Source organism: Lissotriton vulgaris, chromosome 7, assembly GCF_964263255.1.
Source record: "Lissotriton vulgaris chromosome 7, aLisVul1.2, whole genome shotgun sequence".
NCBI lineage: Eukaryota > Metazoa > Chordata > Amphibia > Caudata > Salamandridae > Lissotriton > Lissotriton vulgaris.
The window spans coordinates 1,769,120,819-1,769,136,817 of NC_141695.1; the positions used below are offsets into that span (position 1 = coordinate 1,769,120,819).

The following is a 15,999-nucleotide window of genomic DNA, read 5'->3' on the forward strand; positions in this document are numbered from 1 at the left end:
ATAGATAGATAGATAGATAGATAGATAGATAGATAGATAGATAGATAGATAGAGTGAGGGAGGGCGATAGATAGATAGAGTGAGGGAGGGTGATAGATAGATAGATAGATAGAGTGAGGGAGGGCGGTAGATAGATAGAGTGAGAGAGGGCGCAAGATAGATAGAGTGAGGGAGGGCGATAGATAGATAGAGTGATGGCGATAAAGTGAGTGAGGGTGATAGAGTGAGTGAGGGCGATAGAGTGAGTGAGGGTGAAAGAGTGAGTGAGGGCGGTAGAGTGAGGGCGGTAGAGTGAGGGAGTTAGAGTGGTAGAGTGAGGACGGTAGAGTGGTAGAGTGAGGGCAGTAGAGTGAGGGCGGTAGAGTGGTAGAGTGAGGGCGGTAGAGTGAGGGTGGTAGAGTGGTAGAGTGAGGGTGGTAGAGTGAGAGCGGTAGAGTGGTAGAGTGAGGGCGGTAGAGTGGTAGAGTGAGGCCGGTAGAGTGGTAGAGTGAGGGCGGTAGAGTGGTAGAGTGAGGGCGGTAGAGCGGTGGAGTGAGGGCGGTAGAGTGAGGGCAGTAGAGTGGTAGAGAGAGGGCAGTAGAGTGTGTGCGGTAGAGTGGTAGAGTGAGGGCGGTACAGCGGTAGAGAGGTAGTGTGAGGAGGTAGAGTGGTAGAGTGAGGGCGGTAGAGTGGTAGAGTGAGGGCAGTACAGTGGTAAAGTGAAGGCAGTAGAGTGGTAGAGTGAGGGCATTAGAGTGGTAGAGTGATGGCGGTAGAGTGAGGGTGGTAGAGTGGTAGAGTGAGGGCGGTAGAGTGAGAGCGGTAGAGTGGTAGAGTGAGGGCGGTAGAGTGGTAGAGTGAGGCCGGTAGAGTGGTAGAGTGAGGGCGGTAGAGTGGTAGAGTGAGGGCGGTAGAGCGGTGGAGTGAGGGCGGTAGAATGAGGGCAGTAGAGTGGTAGAGTGAGGGCAGTAGGGTGTGGGCGGTAGAGTGGTAGAGTGAGGACGGTAGAGCGATAGAGAGGTAGTGTGAGGAGGTAGAGTGGTAGAGTGAGGGCGGTAGAGTGGTAGAGTGAGGGCAGTACAGTGGTAAAGTGAAGGCAGTAGAGTGGTAGAGTGAGGGCATTAGAGTGGCAGAGTGAGGGCAGTAGAGTGGTAGTGTGAGGGCGGTAGAGTGACGTCGGTAGAGTGATGGAGTGAGGGCGGTAGAGTGATTGCGATTGAGCGGTAGAGTGGGGGCGGTAGAGTAGTAGAGTGAGTGCGGTAGAGTGAGAGCGGTAGAGTGGTAGAGTGAGGGCGGTAGAGTGAGGTCGAGTAGAGTAGAGTGACCTGACCTGGTCAGACCCGGTCGCTCCTCCCGCCGCGTGGCCCACCCCGAGTGTGCCCGGCCACTCCTGCCGCCGCCGCCGCTGCCAGCGAAGTATTGCCCCTGTTTACTTTGGCCCCCTGCCCTTGACTGCCCTTACCTGTGCCTCGTTCGTTTTCTTTGTGCCTGCATTCTTTTTGTCCTTGACTGCCCTTATCTGTGCCTCGTTCGTTTTCTATCTGCCTACATTCGTTTTGCCCCTGACTGCCCTTATCTGTGCCTCATTCGTTTTCTTTGTGCCTTCATTCGTTTTTTCACCCATTTGTTTAGTAGCGTTTTTGGTATCGTCGCTCCCCTGTTTGGCCAGTCCTGTGTGACTTGCTGCCTCTGTGTGCCCAGTTGTTTCCCTGCCCCACCCCGCTCCCTGCCGCTGCTCCCCGCGGCCCCACCCCCTCCAGCATCACTGCACCGCTCCCCCCACACTCGCCATCCCGCTCCCGTCTCTCAGCTGCTCCTCCCTCCCACTAGAGTACTTAAGGCGTGGCTCACGGGGCTGGGAGCTGTGACCTGACCTGACCTGGTCTGACCCGGTCGCTCCTCCTGCTGCGTGGCTCACCCTGAGTGTGCCCGGCCCCTCCTGCCGCCGCCGACGCTGCCAGCGAAGTATTGCCCCTGTTTGCTTTGGCCCCCTGCCCTTGACTGCCCTTCTCTGTGCCTCGTTCCTTTTTGTTTGTGCCTGCATTCGTTTTGCCCTTGACTGCCCTTATCTGTGCCTCGTTCGTTTTCTTTGTGCCTGCATTCGTTTTGCCCCTGACTCCCCTTAGCTGTGCCTCATTCGTTTTCTTTATGCCTGCATTCGTTTTTTCACCAATTTGTTTAGTAGCGTTTTTGGTATTGTCTCTCCCCTGTTTGGCCAGTCCTGCGCGACTTGCTGCCTCTGTGTGCCCAGTTGTTTCCCTGCCCCACCCCGCTCCCTGCCGCTGCTCCCCGGTGGCCCCACCCCCTCCAGCATCACCGCACCGCTCCCCCCCACTCGACACCCCGCTCCCGCCTCCCAGCTGCTCCTCCCTCGCCCCGCCCCCACTCTCCATTTATGGCAGAGTGCATGCGTACGCGCAGCGGGCGCACCGATTGTGCGCCGAAGGCGCGCCAAAAGTAAGCCCGTCTGCGCCCGTCCGTGCCTGGACCGCACCCAGCGCCAGAACCCCTGGCCCCCGCAGAAGCCAGCCCACCTCCCAGACCTACGACGCAGCCACCCTCAACGCACTCAACACCAGACGGATCCCGAGCTGCCATCGAGCCACCCCAGGACGCACCCACGGACCCTTCACCTGCCAATCCTGCAAGTTCTCCTGCAACCGGACCTGCACCCGCCAATCCGAGCACCAGCAGCAACCACCTGAAGTGCATCCTGCTCAATACCCGCTCCGTTCACAGACACGCCGTGGAACTCTGGAACCTCCTCGACTCCACATCCTCAGACGTCGCCTTCCTCACGGAAACATGGATGTACGCCTCCTCAGCGCCTGACATCGCCTTCGCCATCCCAGATGGATACAAGATCACCCGGATGGACCGCATCAACCAGACCGGAGGAGGCATCGCCATCGTCCACAAGAACACCATCCGCATCACGACCAACTCCGACGACACCCTCACAACCGCTGAACACCTGCACTTCCAGATACACACCGACCCCAAGACCACCCTCAGAGGCACCCTCATCTAGAGACCCCCGGGACCTCACACACAATTCAGCGAAGACATCGCCGACTTCATCAGCCCGCACGCCCTCCCCTCCGCTGACTGCATCCTCCTAGGAGACCTCAACTTCCACCTAGAGAACAACAACGACAGCAACACCACCACCCTGCTGGACAACCTCGCCAACCTCGGACTCAAGCAACTGGTGACCATCCCCACCCACTACGCCGGCCACACGCTTGACCCCGTCTTCTCCTCCAGCAAGGACATCTCCTTCAGTCATACCACGGACTCCACTGGGCAGACCACAGCTGCGTCCACTTCAGCTTCAGAAGGACCACCACTCACCACCACCCGCAACAGGTTCCCCGCAGAAGCTGGAACAAGATCACAACCAACCAGCTCACCACATCCCTCAGCCAGAACCCTCCCACCAGCTCAGCGAACCCCAACCAAGCCGCCAACAACCTCACAAAGTGGATCACCAACTGCGCAGACGACCTCGCCCCACTGAAGACCCCCCCATCAGACCCGGCGGCAAGAAAGCATCCTGGTTCACCGACGAACTCAAGAGCTCTAAAAAGAACTGCCGGGCCCTCGAAAAAGCCTGGCGCAGAGACCCGAATACAGACAACATGACCACCCTCAAGCACGCCACCCGAAAACACCACCAGCTGATCCACACCACCAAGAAAACTGCATTCAAGGAACGACTAGACAACAACGCCCACAACAGCAAGGAACTCTTCAACATCGTCAAAGAGCTCTCGAACCCTAGCGCCGGAAACAACGACATCACCCCCTGGTAAGACCTCTGCATCTCGCTCGCCTCGTTCTTCCACAGCAAGAGCGCAGATATACACAACAGCTTCAGCACACTGCCGACGCACTCTACGACCGTACCAACGCCCCACACCATCACCTTCCGCGCCTGGACCCCAGTCAACACCGAAGACACCATCGGCACGATGAACTCCATCCACTCTGGATCACCAACCGACCCCTGCCCTCACCACGTCTTCAACAAGGCCGACTCCATCATCGCACCCCATCTCTGGGACATCATCAACGTCTCCTTCGACACCGCCACCTTTCCAGAGAGCTGGAAGCACGCCGAACTCAGCGCCCTACTGAAGAAACCATCAGCGGACCCCACCGACCTCAAAAACTACCGCCCCATCTCGCTCCTTCCTTTTCCTGCCAAAGTCATCGAAAAGATCAATCAATCAATCAATGACACTTATAGAAAGCGGCGGTGGCGGGAAGGGAGAGCGGAGGGCGGCGAGGTAGGCGGACAAACAGGAAGGAAACGTATAACACAGGCACAACAATCCTAATAAAAACAGGCACAAATGGGGGTAAAAACAGGGCAAAAAACACAAACTAGCAGCAGTTCAGGAGAGCCGGCAGGCGATCCCGGACCACGCCGGAGGGGGCGTGGTCAGCGGCAGCGAGGCAGAAGTGGCAGGGCAAAGGGGCACACGCAGCAGCTGGTGGCCGTGCGGCGCGGGGGTGTCCCACAAGTGGGTCACACTCACCTGCGTCGCACGGTCGCCATTTAAGGCCAAGTGCGCGGGTGGGCGGAGCAGCTGGGAGGCGGGAGCGGGGAGGGTACAGAAGAGAAAAAGGGGCGGGGAAAGCGGCGGTGGCGGGAAGGGAGAGCGGAGGGCGGCGAGGTAGGTGGACAAACAGGAAGGAAACGTATAACACAGGCACAACAATCCTAATAAAAACAGGCACAAATGGGGGTAAAAACAGGGCAAAAAACACAAACTAGCAGCAGTTCAGGAGAGCCGGCAGGCGATCCCGGACCACGCCGGAGGGGGCGTGGTCAGCGGCAGCGAGGCAGAAGTGGCAGGGCAAAGGGGCACACGCAGCAGCTGGTGGCCGTGCGGCGCGGGGGTGTCCCACAAGACCGTCAACAAACAGCTGGCCGCCTTCCTCGAGACGAATGGAACCCTCGACCACTCGCAGTCCGGCTTCCGGGCCAACCACAGCACCGAGACCGCCCTCATTGCAGCCACCGACGACATCCGAGCCCTGCTCGACAATGGGGAAACAGCGCCCTCATCCTCCTGGACCTCTCTGCAGCGTTCGACACGGTCTGCCACCACACCCTAGTGCAGCGCCTCAACAACATCGGAATCCAGGAGAAGACACTGGAGTGGATCATCCCCTTCCTCGCCGGAAGAACACAGAGAGTCCGCCTCCCCCCGTTCAGATCCGAGGCCACCAAAGTCATCTGTGGCGTACCTCAAGGATCATCGCTCAGCCCCACGCTGTTCAACATCTACATGAGCCCCCTCGCGGCCATCGCACAGCAACACAACCTCAACATCATCTCCTACGCCGACGACACCCAGCTGACCCTCTCCCTCACCAACAACCCCGCCACCGCCAGGACCAACCTACACGAAGGGATGAAAGACGTAGCCGAGTGGATGATGAACAGCCGCCTAAAACTGAACTCAGATAAGACGGAAGTCCTCATCCTGGGATCATCACCCTCCACCTGGGACGACTCCTGGTGGCCCCCCGCCCTGGGCAGTGCACCCAAACCAACGGACCACGAACGCAACCTGGGCTTCATCCTGGACTCCTCCCTCTCGATGACAAGACAAGTCAACGCCGTCTCCTCGTCATGCTTCAACATCCTACGCATGCTACGTAAGATCTTCCGGTGGATCCCCACCGAAACCAGGCAGACGGACACCCAGGCCCTCGTCACCAGCCGACTGGACTACGGTAACTCCCTCTACGCCGGAACTACAGCCAAACTTCAGAAAAGACTCCAGCGCATTCAGAACACCTCAGCACGACTCATTCTGGACATCCCCCGACACAGCCACATTTCCAGACACCTGAGAAACCTGCACTGGCTCCCCGTCAGCAAGAGAATCATGTTCTGACTCCTCACCCAGGCACACAAAGCTCTCCACAACCAAGGCCCCAGATACCTCAACTGCTGCCTGACCTTCTACACTCCCACCCGCCAGCTACGATCGACCAGCCACGCCCTCGCCGCCGTTCCCCGCATCCGAAGAGCCACAACGGGAGGAAGATCCTTCTCCTACCTGGCTGCCAAGACGTGGAACTCCCTCCCCATCCACCTCCGCCTGACCCAAGACCACCTCTCCTTCAGGAAGAAACTCAAGACCTGGCTGTTCGAGCAGTAGCGGACCCCCCTCCCCCAAGTGCCTTGAGACCCTCCGGGTGAGCAGCGCGCTATACAAATGCTGTGATTGATTGATTGAGGGCGGTAGAGTGGTAGAGCGAGGGCGGTAGAGTGAGGGCGAAAGAGTGGTAGATTTAACAGCAGTGACACTTTTGCAAAGTTTCAGAGGGGCTGGGGCCATGCAGTGGTGGTAAACAGAGCTCCGGTGGGGCAAGGCGATACAAGTGAAGAGCTTAGAACTGGGGTGCGATGTCGGGCACCGGTTGAAGCTGAGCAGCAAAAGATATGACAAAAAAATGCATGTGCCACGAGCGCAGGAAGGGGGCTGGGCAACCATGCCAGCATTCCGATTCACCAGCAGATGGTCCTGTTTATGACCTGTGGAACGCGTGAAGTGGCTGGTGGCAAATACAATCAAAGCGGCCGCGGTCGCTTTGATGTTCTTGTCTTGTCTTGCTTTGTGGGAGGGGTAGGGCAAACGGATTCCTGTGCATGCGCGTGGCTCACATGAACTGTAAGCGATCCGCAGTGTGTAGACTTTTTATGTCTCCTTACTATAAATCTCACCTACCATCTCTTCGGGATGGAATAGATGAGACCTAAAAAAATTGGGGGAAACAGAATCTATGAAGTTAAAGAAGTAGGGGCACGCTGTGCCCTGCCGATCCCGCCCACTTTGACGACTGGGCTGCAGTGAGTGCATTTTAATAAATCTATAAATATATATGTACATCCTGAAACCAAGAGACCACTCACAAACTGCAAAGAGCAACACATATTATTACCATAGACATGTATGTACAAATAACAGACATAACCGAGCACAGCCTGCAGTGAGGGTGTTATAATAAATCTATGAAAGCATATATATAGCCTGTGACCACGAGACCTCTCACAAACTGCAATGAGTAACACATTTATTACCATAAACAGGTATTTACAGCTAACAGGCTTGTAGTAGAGCACAACCAAGAGACCACTCACAAACTGCAATGAGTAACACATTTACTACCATAAACAGGTATTTACAGCTAACAGGCTCGTAGTAGAGCACAACCAAGAGACCACTCACAAACTGCAATGAGTAACACATTTATTACCATAAACAGGTATGTACAGATAACAAACATGGAGCCGAGCACAGACTGAAGGGAGTGCATTATAATAAATCTATAAATATATATGTACAGCCTGGACATGCAAAGAGTAATAGTAGTGGCGGCTCACACAGGTAACGCTGTGGGGCGGAGAGGCGAGGCGGGCGTGGCTGGGTCGGGAGGCTGTGGAGTTTGACAACGCTGACTCTATTTATTTGCACTCCACTGTCCAGTCGTATTTCAAACTCCACTACCCCCCAAACCGGCACTGCCCGGCCCGCCTCTCCGCCCAACAGCATTAGCTGTGCGAGCTGCCACTAAGTTAAAGATATTATTACCATAGACAGGTATGTACAGATAACAGGCATGTAACCAAGTACAGATTGAAATGAGTATCCACTCACAAACTGAAAAGAGTAGCACATAATATTACCATAGACAGGTGTGTACAGACAGTAGACAAGTAAGCAAGCACAGACTGCAGTGACTGCATTAGAATACATATTTAAATACATATGCACAGAATGTAACCAAGAGACCACTCACAAACTGCAAAGAGTAACAGATTATTACTATAGGCAGGTATGTAAAGAGAACTGACTTGTATCCGAGCAAAGACTGCAGTTAGTGCATGATAATAAATCTATTAATACATATGTACAGACTGTAACCAAGAGACCACTCACAAACTGGAAAGGTCCCTGTGTCCGATCCAAGCTCCATTGTTTTCAGCCTGAGCATTTGGATTTGACCCAGTTAAGGGCAACCAGGTAGCCCGGGTTGGCGCTATCTGCTTCTAAGCACTACAGAACTTTTTATTCTTCAAAAGTTCATAGACTTCTGATTATTGGATTTTTGTCTTTTTGGTCTTGTTTCACTTATCATACTATTGGCTGTTTTTCTAAACTGGTGTGGAGTACTTATGTGGTGATGTCACCAATTTACTGTTTGTGGTGTGTACAAATACTGTACACATTGCCTCTTAGTTAAGCCTGACTGCTCTGTGTAAAGTTACCAGAGGGTGAGCACAAGTTAATTTAGAGTGTGTCACTGACTTACCCGGTCTAGGAGTGTGGTTCCTGCTTGGACAGAGTGCAGACCTCTGCCATCCAGAAACCCAATTTCTAACATCCACTATGGCCCATGTTTTGCCGCTCCTGCTTGCCTCTCCCGCCTGCCCTCCGTGGTATTTTCTGAGCTGCTCCGGACCCTCCCTCTTGCCCTCTGAGTTCAGCTTGTTGAACCTACCCCAGTGACCTGCCCTCCATGGTCAGTGTGCTGCTCTTGTCCCAATCCACCTTCACTCTTTGGTTTGTTTTGCTGCCTCTACCTCACATTGCTACCCTCCGAGGTCAGCATACTACCCTGTCTTTGGTCCATGTGATGCCCCTCCGACTCCAGCAGGCCCTCCAGGGTCCATGTACTCCCACAGTCCCTCGACCAGGCCTGCTTTTTCTGTATGCTCTCTCACATCTTGCCAGGCACGTCTGCTTTGTGTTAATAATTTCAGTGTTCAGTGGTTGGTTTCAAAAAGGGGGAGGCGAGAGGACACTGTTAACCACTCAAGATAGTGGAAGGTCCAGTAGCAGCTTAGTGTCCGTACTGAGTACTAGAGATTCAAATCAAAAAGGGGGGTTGCTGCACTGTTCTTGGAGAAAGAAGAAGGGGTGGGGAGAGTTTTTCCTGGCGTGACCAAGGGTGATTAATGGTACCCTGGGGCATCCATTATGTTGGATGTATTTGCCTCACACACCCCGAAGAGTGTCATGCTTCATCATCGGCGGTTGCTCCTCGTCGGGGAGGCGGTGCAATCCCCGACGGGCACACCTCAGAGAGGGGCTCTTTGGCGGAGATCTTTTTTCCAACTGCCTTTTGGTGAAGTGGGGGTATGTGGGCAGGATGGTGTGTTCCTGTGATCAGGTGGTTAAAATGTAACAAGGGGTACCGGAATCGACTTTATTCTGGGGGTCCCCTGGCTACAGTTAAAAGGTGGGGCTAGTTTCCTAGGTGTCAACTAATTATGTTGTGTGAACCTAGAAGAGACTAGAAGTGCATGTGGTCAACATGTTTCTCGCTAATGGTATCTTAACCGCGATTCTTCAGGACCAAAGTGAAAACAACAACATGCTAGTATCATATGTGTTGTATTGTTACCTTAGTGGATCCTCCTATGCCTACTGGTCATATGTAAGAGGCCGCATGAGTGATCGGCGGGGCAGGACTACAGAGCTGCGCCCTAAAGGTGTGGCTTAAATCTTCCGAGTCCGCGTGTTGTGACCTACCCATGCCCGCCGAGCTCGAGTAGATTTGATTTGAGTGTTCAGTGGTTACCATGGTACCAGCAGCGGGTACCGCAGGACCTGCATCCCAAGTTTTTTTAATTTTTTTATTTAACTGGATAGGGTGTCACTTTGTAATCATTCCTCACATGGCCAAGGTGTTCAGAGTGTGCCTACACTGCACCCTAAGAGGCTATATTAAATTATTTTTCAGGACTCGGTGATGAGTCCCTGAGGTTTGTAATGTCTGCCACATCAGTTTGTTTCTTGACCAGTAAATCAAATCCCAGGGAATATTTTAACAAGTCTTGGTCTGACTGTACCATAAAGGCACAAGTTGGCAAAAGTTTTCTGGCCAATCAGAAGGCCTCACTTTAAAAAATGACAGTCCCTGCGGGACCTACTGTCAATGTGTTTCACCAAAACTCATCTTGCACTTGAATTTTCTGAAAGAATTTTAGACAACAATACATGAAAGATGGATGAACAGAATTGCACTAAATTTGGCAGTAAGCTAGATCTTTACTCACAAAGCTTGCCTTTTGTGATTTAGTGTAAATCCATTCAGCAGTTTATGAGAAATTAAGGTTAAAAAAATCTGAAAATCTAGAAGAGTGGTCCCACTGGAGTCCTGCAGTACCTCTGGGGTATGGCAATAAAAAAAGAAAGAATGCTCTAATGGGCTCAAGACCTTATTTTCCTGTCCTCCTTCTATGCTGCGCCTACTCTCCAGAGCAATATGAATGTTGCAGCCGCCATTGCAGACACAAGTACACTCCCTGGTGCCCTGAATTTGTTAGAGTAAATAGTACATAACAGGGCAGGGTAGGAGCACCCGACTTCGGGGCATATTATCAAGTGAATGTTTGCCAGTCTAGCAGCGCTTTTCTGTGATGAAGTAGCAATTTTTTTATTGCATTATTTACAAGGACTCACTAACATGCTTCAGCGCCAAGTTCTTGAGATAGCAGCTGTTTTTTGCCGCTTTGCATGTCGCTAATGACATGTGATGGAGCAGAGGAGAAACAAAAATGTTTGTACCCCTTATATAATATTGTTCCCTCATAACTTTAATACTATTAATTGTGTGAAGCATGTAAACTAACTAACAAAGTGCACATTTTATAGAACTCTACACGTGGGAAACTAACTGCTGTTTGCAAAAATCTAATTTACTAATGAAAAATGAGTCTAACTAATATAGAACTGTGATGACGTAATTAAATGGTTGGGCATGTACTTTTGAGTTTTAGATGTCCTAGTAGTGATAAACTCCTACATTCATTTTCCCACTACTGGGAGGCCTACCCCTTCCATAGGATAACATTGAGGATTCCTTATTACATTTAATATGCTATAATTTCCGATTGTGAGCAGGTGGCTACATCAGGTTTGGTGTCTTTGGAATTGCACTGGAAACCCTTATTTAATGACAAACTCTGTTTTTTATTACAGTTTTGAAAATGCCACTTTTTCTTTCCTTAGTCCTTTGTGACTGCAAGTCTGTCTTGGGTCACATGACTGAGTGTAAATGACAGTTAGACTTTGGGAATTCCTCCCAGACAGTCAGACAATAGAGGGATTTGATGTGCCTTAATAGGCAATCTGCTGGCAGGGTGAGAGGGTGGAGCTGGTCACATTCCCACTCTGCCCTCACACAAATAACCTATCACCTTCACATTGTCACTGCAGTCAGCTTGGAGCCAGGGTAGGGGAGTAAGAAAATTTAATGGACTTCGATTTAACTTTCTAGAAGCATCTCCCACCTTCCAGAGTAAGGGCACCATTGTATAAAAGTAGGACCTCAGTCATCAAATCTTCAGTACACTTCTAGACCTATGTATGTTCTGCCACGAATTAAGACTGCTGGGGAGCTGAAGGGAATGCCACTCTGCTGACCTGCATCAGCCTTGCTGAATTTCTGCCTTCCCGCCATGCTGCCCTTTTGTCTGGGATGGAAGAACTGGACCTGCAACCTCATCTTGAACCCAGGGCTACCAGAGTGACTCCAGGGGCTAATCTGCTGGCCTCCTGATATTTTACCCAGGGGTCTAGTCAAGGTTCGGGCTCCATGCGACTGTGAACGGGTCCGCTCACACCGAGACCTCACTGCTCACACTGCGATTAAGCGCAAAGCTTCATCCTCTGACCATTCATGCTACAGCATCAACCGCCAACCCAAAGCTCAAGCAACGCCCTTTCACAACACCTGGTCTGCTCTTTGCTCTACTCTTGCAGCTTCCCACAATGCTCTCCCTGCTCCTCGCAGTCCCCTTTGCTGCGAACAGGACTCTTGGCACAGATTTGAGAAGGTAGCATTTCTGTGGGAATAATCTGATGACTGCAGCTGACTTGCGCTCCATCGTGGTCAACCTGAACTTGTGACTTAGACCCAGTGTGACCGGACATCCATAAAAGTAATTTTGTGATTTTTGGCGCTATGTTCACTAAAACCATTAAAAAAATCATAACTCCAGTTCTACTGATTGCATTTTTGTCGCTTTGGTTTCAAACAATCTATAAATATTTACTCTATTTATCCAAGTTGGATAGGGAATGTTCTTGTCTTGTATTATCACTTTATTACTCTTCATATGCTGCATAAATACTTTACACATTACCTCTAAGTTAAGCCTAAGTGCTTTTTGTGCCAAGCTACCCAGGGTTAAACACTGGTTAATTTAGTGACTCTTTGTTGCTCACTCCCCAGTCAATCAACAGCCCAATTTCTCACACTATGTAACTGGCCCCTCAGGGGCATGTGATCATGCAGGCAACTTTGGCTGAATTACAATGTGTGAGATGCTTGAGTACCCATGGAGTGCGCATCCCTTAGTCAATTTGCGTAGGTCTTTTGTATACCTACAAATATTGCAATGTCTGCATGGAAATTTTGGACCACTGGATGAAGATTCCCTGTTGTGATGAACATATTTGTACTGATTAATTTTATAGCTCATGTGTGAACCAATTCATCTTTCAAAGATTCACCATATCTGATGAAAACATTGGTCTCTCAAAGTTCAGTGTCCCATAGGTTAGAATTCTTCAATGTTTTTTAACAATTGTATGTATTGCATTATAACCAATACCATAGGTTGTTAGACAGATGAGGCGATCAATCACTGGTTTCTGAAATGTGTGTGACAAAAAGTCTCTAGTGCTGTTGCCCTTCTTATTATTCCAGTGGGGTACCATTTCTCCTGCAGGTCTTTGGTTAACATACCCACACAGCATGTGTAGTCTTGTTTTTCAGTACAGTTACCCCTTAGCCCTCAAGAATTGTCCAACTGGGAGATAATCATGAAGGGATTTAGGATGAAAGCGAATCTATTGTACCTTAAGAGTTTTTTACAATTAGTAGGTTTTTAAAACACTTCACACTTAAGAGTCTTTAGTAGTTCTTATCTTCAGATCTGAGAAAGAGATATTGGTTTTGTTTCTACTCATAGTGAACCTAAATAACCTATCCCATGTTTGATCCAATCAGAACAGGCAAGAGGTTCTTCTTCATTACCAGGTCAGATAATGAAAATATCATCAATGTAACGTCTATTCCAAGATGAAGGGTTAGAAAGTTTGAAGATGAGTGCTTCCTCAAAGCTGCCCATCGATGCACCCTGCATCTGTAAATAAAAGTTATCTCCAAACTTAAAGTAATTCCTGGTAAGGGTCATGTGCACAATTTAGAACAAACGTAACTGGGTTTTTGAAGCCATTCATATTGGGACAGGAGCTCACCGAGGACCTTAAGGGATTCCTCTTGAGGAATACTTGAATAAAGCGCATTAACTTCCAAAGTCATCAGACGGTGTGTGTGAGGGTTAAAAGATGTACCCTGCAAGAAGTTAAGTCTGTTTTTCATATCTTTTACATAAGAAGTCATAGTTGTGACTAGAGGTCATACAAAATGGTGAGCAAACTCGGATAAAGTCTTCAAGGCAGACCCTTTCTAATGCTACCAGTGTTGAGTTACACCTTCTGCCATTGGACACTGAGAAAGCCTTCCATCCCTTCGAGGTACGTAAATTGAGTACCAATAAATTAAGTAATGTTGTTGTGTTTTTTAATAAACTGGCTCTCTAGATACTACACCAAAATGAGGCATAGTGTGCATAGAATCCAAGTGTCCCCAGAGGTAGGCAGAGGTTAAAGTTAGATAGGACCCTACTCTCTGTTCGTGGTAGAGTGGCCGAACAGTACGGCAATATCAGAGGACAGGGTGAAGCATTTGATGTACACACTCAGTCAGCAAATGAACTCACACACTCCAGAACTGAACTCTAGGCCAATTGTTTTTGTTTAAAAAATATACTGTTGATTTATTTAAGAACCAAGCAAGCCTGGCACAGGTAAGCATAAATACTTTGTAGCAATACGTTGCTTATTGTAGAACAGTTTAAAAATGCAATAGAAATTGGACTTGTTTTGATTTACAGGGAATGCAGAAAGTTGTAACACTTAGCAAATGCAGTACATTGAAATTAATAGGCTTTTGTTAGTAAATTACAGGTAAGTTACTTTTTACGTTACTTTTCTAACTCAGTGCTGGATACCTAGATTCCGCACTTGGACATTTCCTGCAAAAAGGTAAGAAAATACGTTTTGGTTATTTGTGCGATTTTTAAAGAATATTTTTAGTTTGCAAAACTCCAAATTGTCAATGTTATCCTATGGAGGAAAAACAGGTTATCAGTTTGCAGGTACGTAATCAACTGTGGGAGTTAAGGTTCTGGGGTTAGACTCAGGGGTCTCCCAGAGTCAGTGATGCACTGTTGTTGCACCTTCAGCGGCACCATGGCAGCCGGGTGCAGAGTGTTGAAGCCAAATGTTATCCTATGGAGGATAGGGGGTGTCCGGTTGGTTGCTGCTGGCTAGCAGGCCACAGGGTTGTGGGAGCAAATATCCTAGGGTTTAGCTCAGGGCAAATAGGGGACCAAATTAGCACCAAAGGTGCACCCTCAGCTGCACTAAGGCGGCCGGGTGCAGTGTGCTGGTTTGAGGTCGGGTGCCCTGTTGTTTCTAATGGAGAACATTTGGTACAAAGAAACACTGCAGGATCTGGGACAAGGATATTCTGGGTGTGACCACCACTTCGGGGGGTGGGGTAACTTGGGTTGTTGAGCGCTGGTTAGGCACCGTCGGTTTGGGCATACAAGGCTGTGGGGCGTCAGGTGCAGTGGTGCCTTGGAACGTCGGAACGTCTTACCCTCTCTGGTCACGGTAGAGGAGATCCTCTGGATTGAGGCAGCAGACGTCATCTGGAGGCTTGAGGCAGGTCAGGGGTCACCGGATCTCAGGTCAGGATCTGTGGGGTGAACTCCTTGTGGTGTTTTTCCACTCGAGCTCGGGACAGATTCGGCACGTGCAGAGTGGGCTAGATTTGCTGTATCTGTTCGGAGCCAGAAGTTGCAGTTTGAACAAGTCTGGTGTTCACAGGAGATTCAGTCTTTGAAGTGAAGGCAGGCAGGTCTTCTGGGGTTTTTGAGGTTGCTGGCTGCAGGACACACCCGGATTTCTCAGGAGCAGGTTCGAGGGGAGAAAGGCCTGTAGGGCTGGGGCCAAGTCAGTGGGCTTCGTCCTCCTGATAGCTCTGAACGGCACTTCGGTCCCTCTTCCTATCTTCTTTTCTTGTTGTTTCTGGATATAAGTAAGCAAGGTTCAGGTACCCCTAAATACTCGAATTATAGGTGTTACAGATAGGTAAAGGGCAGGGACCAATGGGTCCTTTCCCTGGGGCGAGTACATCCCCTATTCTGCCACTCTCCAGTGTTTGGCTGGGTCCCCCCATCCTCAAGCTGGAAGGGACTCGAGGTTGTGCTTCTCCTCGCCTCCCCCACCTGAGGGGTGGAGTTGGCAGAGGTAGGCACACACCTCTTCCTCACTTGTTTTCCCGCCGGTCCTCCCACCCAAAGTGGAGGATATGTTGACTCTTCATTTTGTTCTGCACCAAGACACGCTGCCTGCAAAGGCAGTGTGTGAGCGTCAGGGTACAGGTCCTCTAAGGGTGACACAATAAGTCCTGCAGCTCTTAGAGGCCTTCTTTTGTCAGAGTGCCCTTGGTACCTGTGGTACCATTTCCCAGGGGCTGACATGTAGCCAGAGATGCCAATTGGGGTTTAGGCTTCAATGCAGTTTTAGGGAAGGAACATAGGCCCTGGGTACGTGATTAGCAGGAGCCCAGGGCACACTCAGTCAAAGAACATCAGCAATTCAGCAAAAAGTGGGGGCATACCATGCAAGAAAGAGGGCACTTTCTCACAATGTTACATTTCTATAATTTATTATTTGCACAAATTACCCTGGGAAGGGTATCGAGGCAGGAATTCTAGGAACCAAGCAGAACCTAACACAGTTAGAATAGGTTGGTCTTCAGTAATTTGTTGAATTGGAGATGATCCTTGTAACTTCTCATTTGAAGAGGCAGCTTATTCCATTAACAAGGTGCTAGGAAAAAAATACG

The 15,999-nt window shown here is 50.1% G+C and overlaps 1 protein-coding gene across 1 annotated transcript in view; it reads left to right on the forward strand.

The window, feature by feature from the left end:
• LOC147706634 (cell adhesion molecule CEACAM7-like) overlaps positions 1-15,999 on the forward strand; it is a 179,576-nt gene that overhangs the window by 147,494 nt on the left and 16,083 nt on the right. The gene's annotated exons all lie outside the window — the stretch shown is intronic.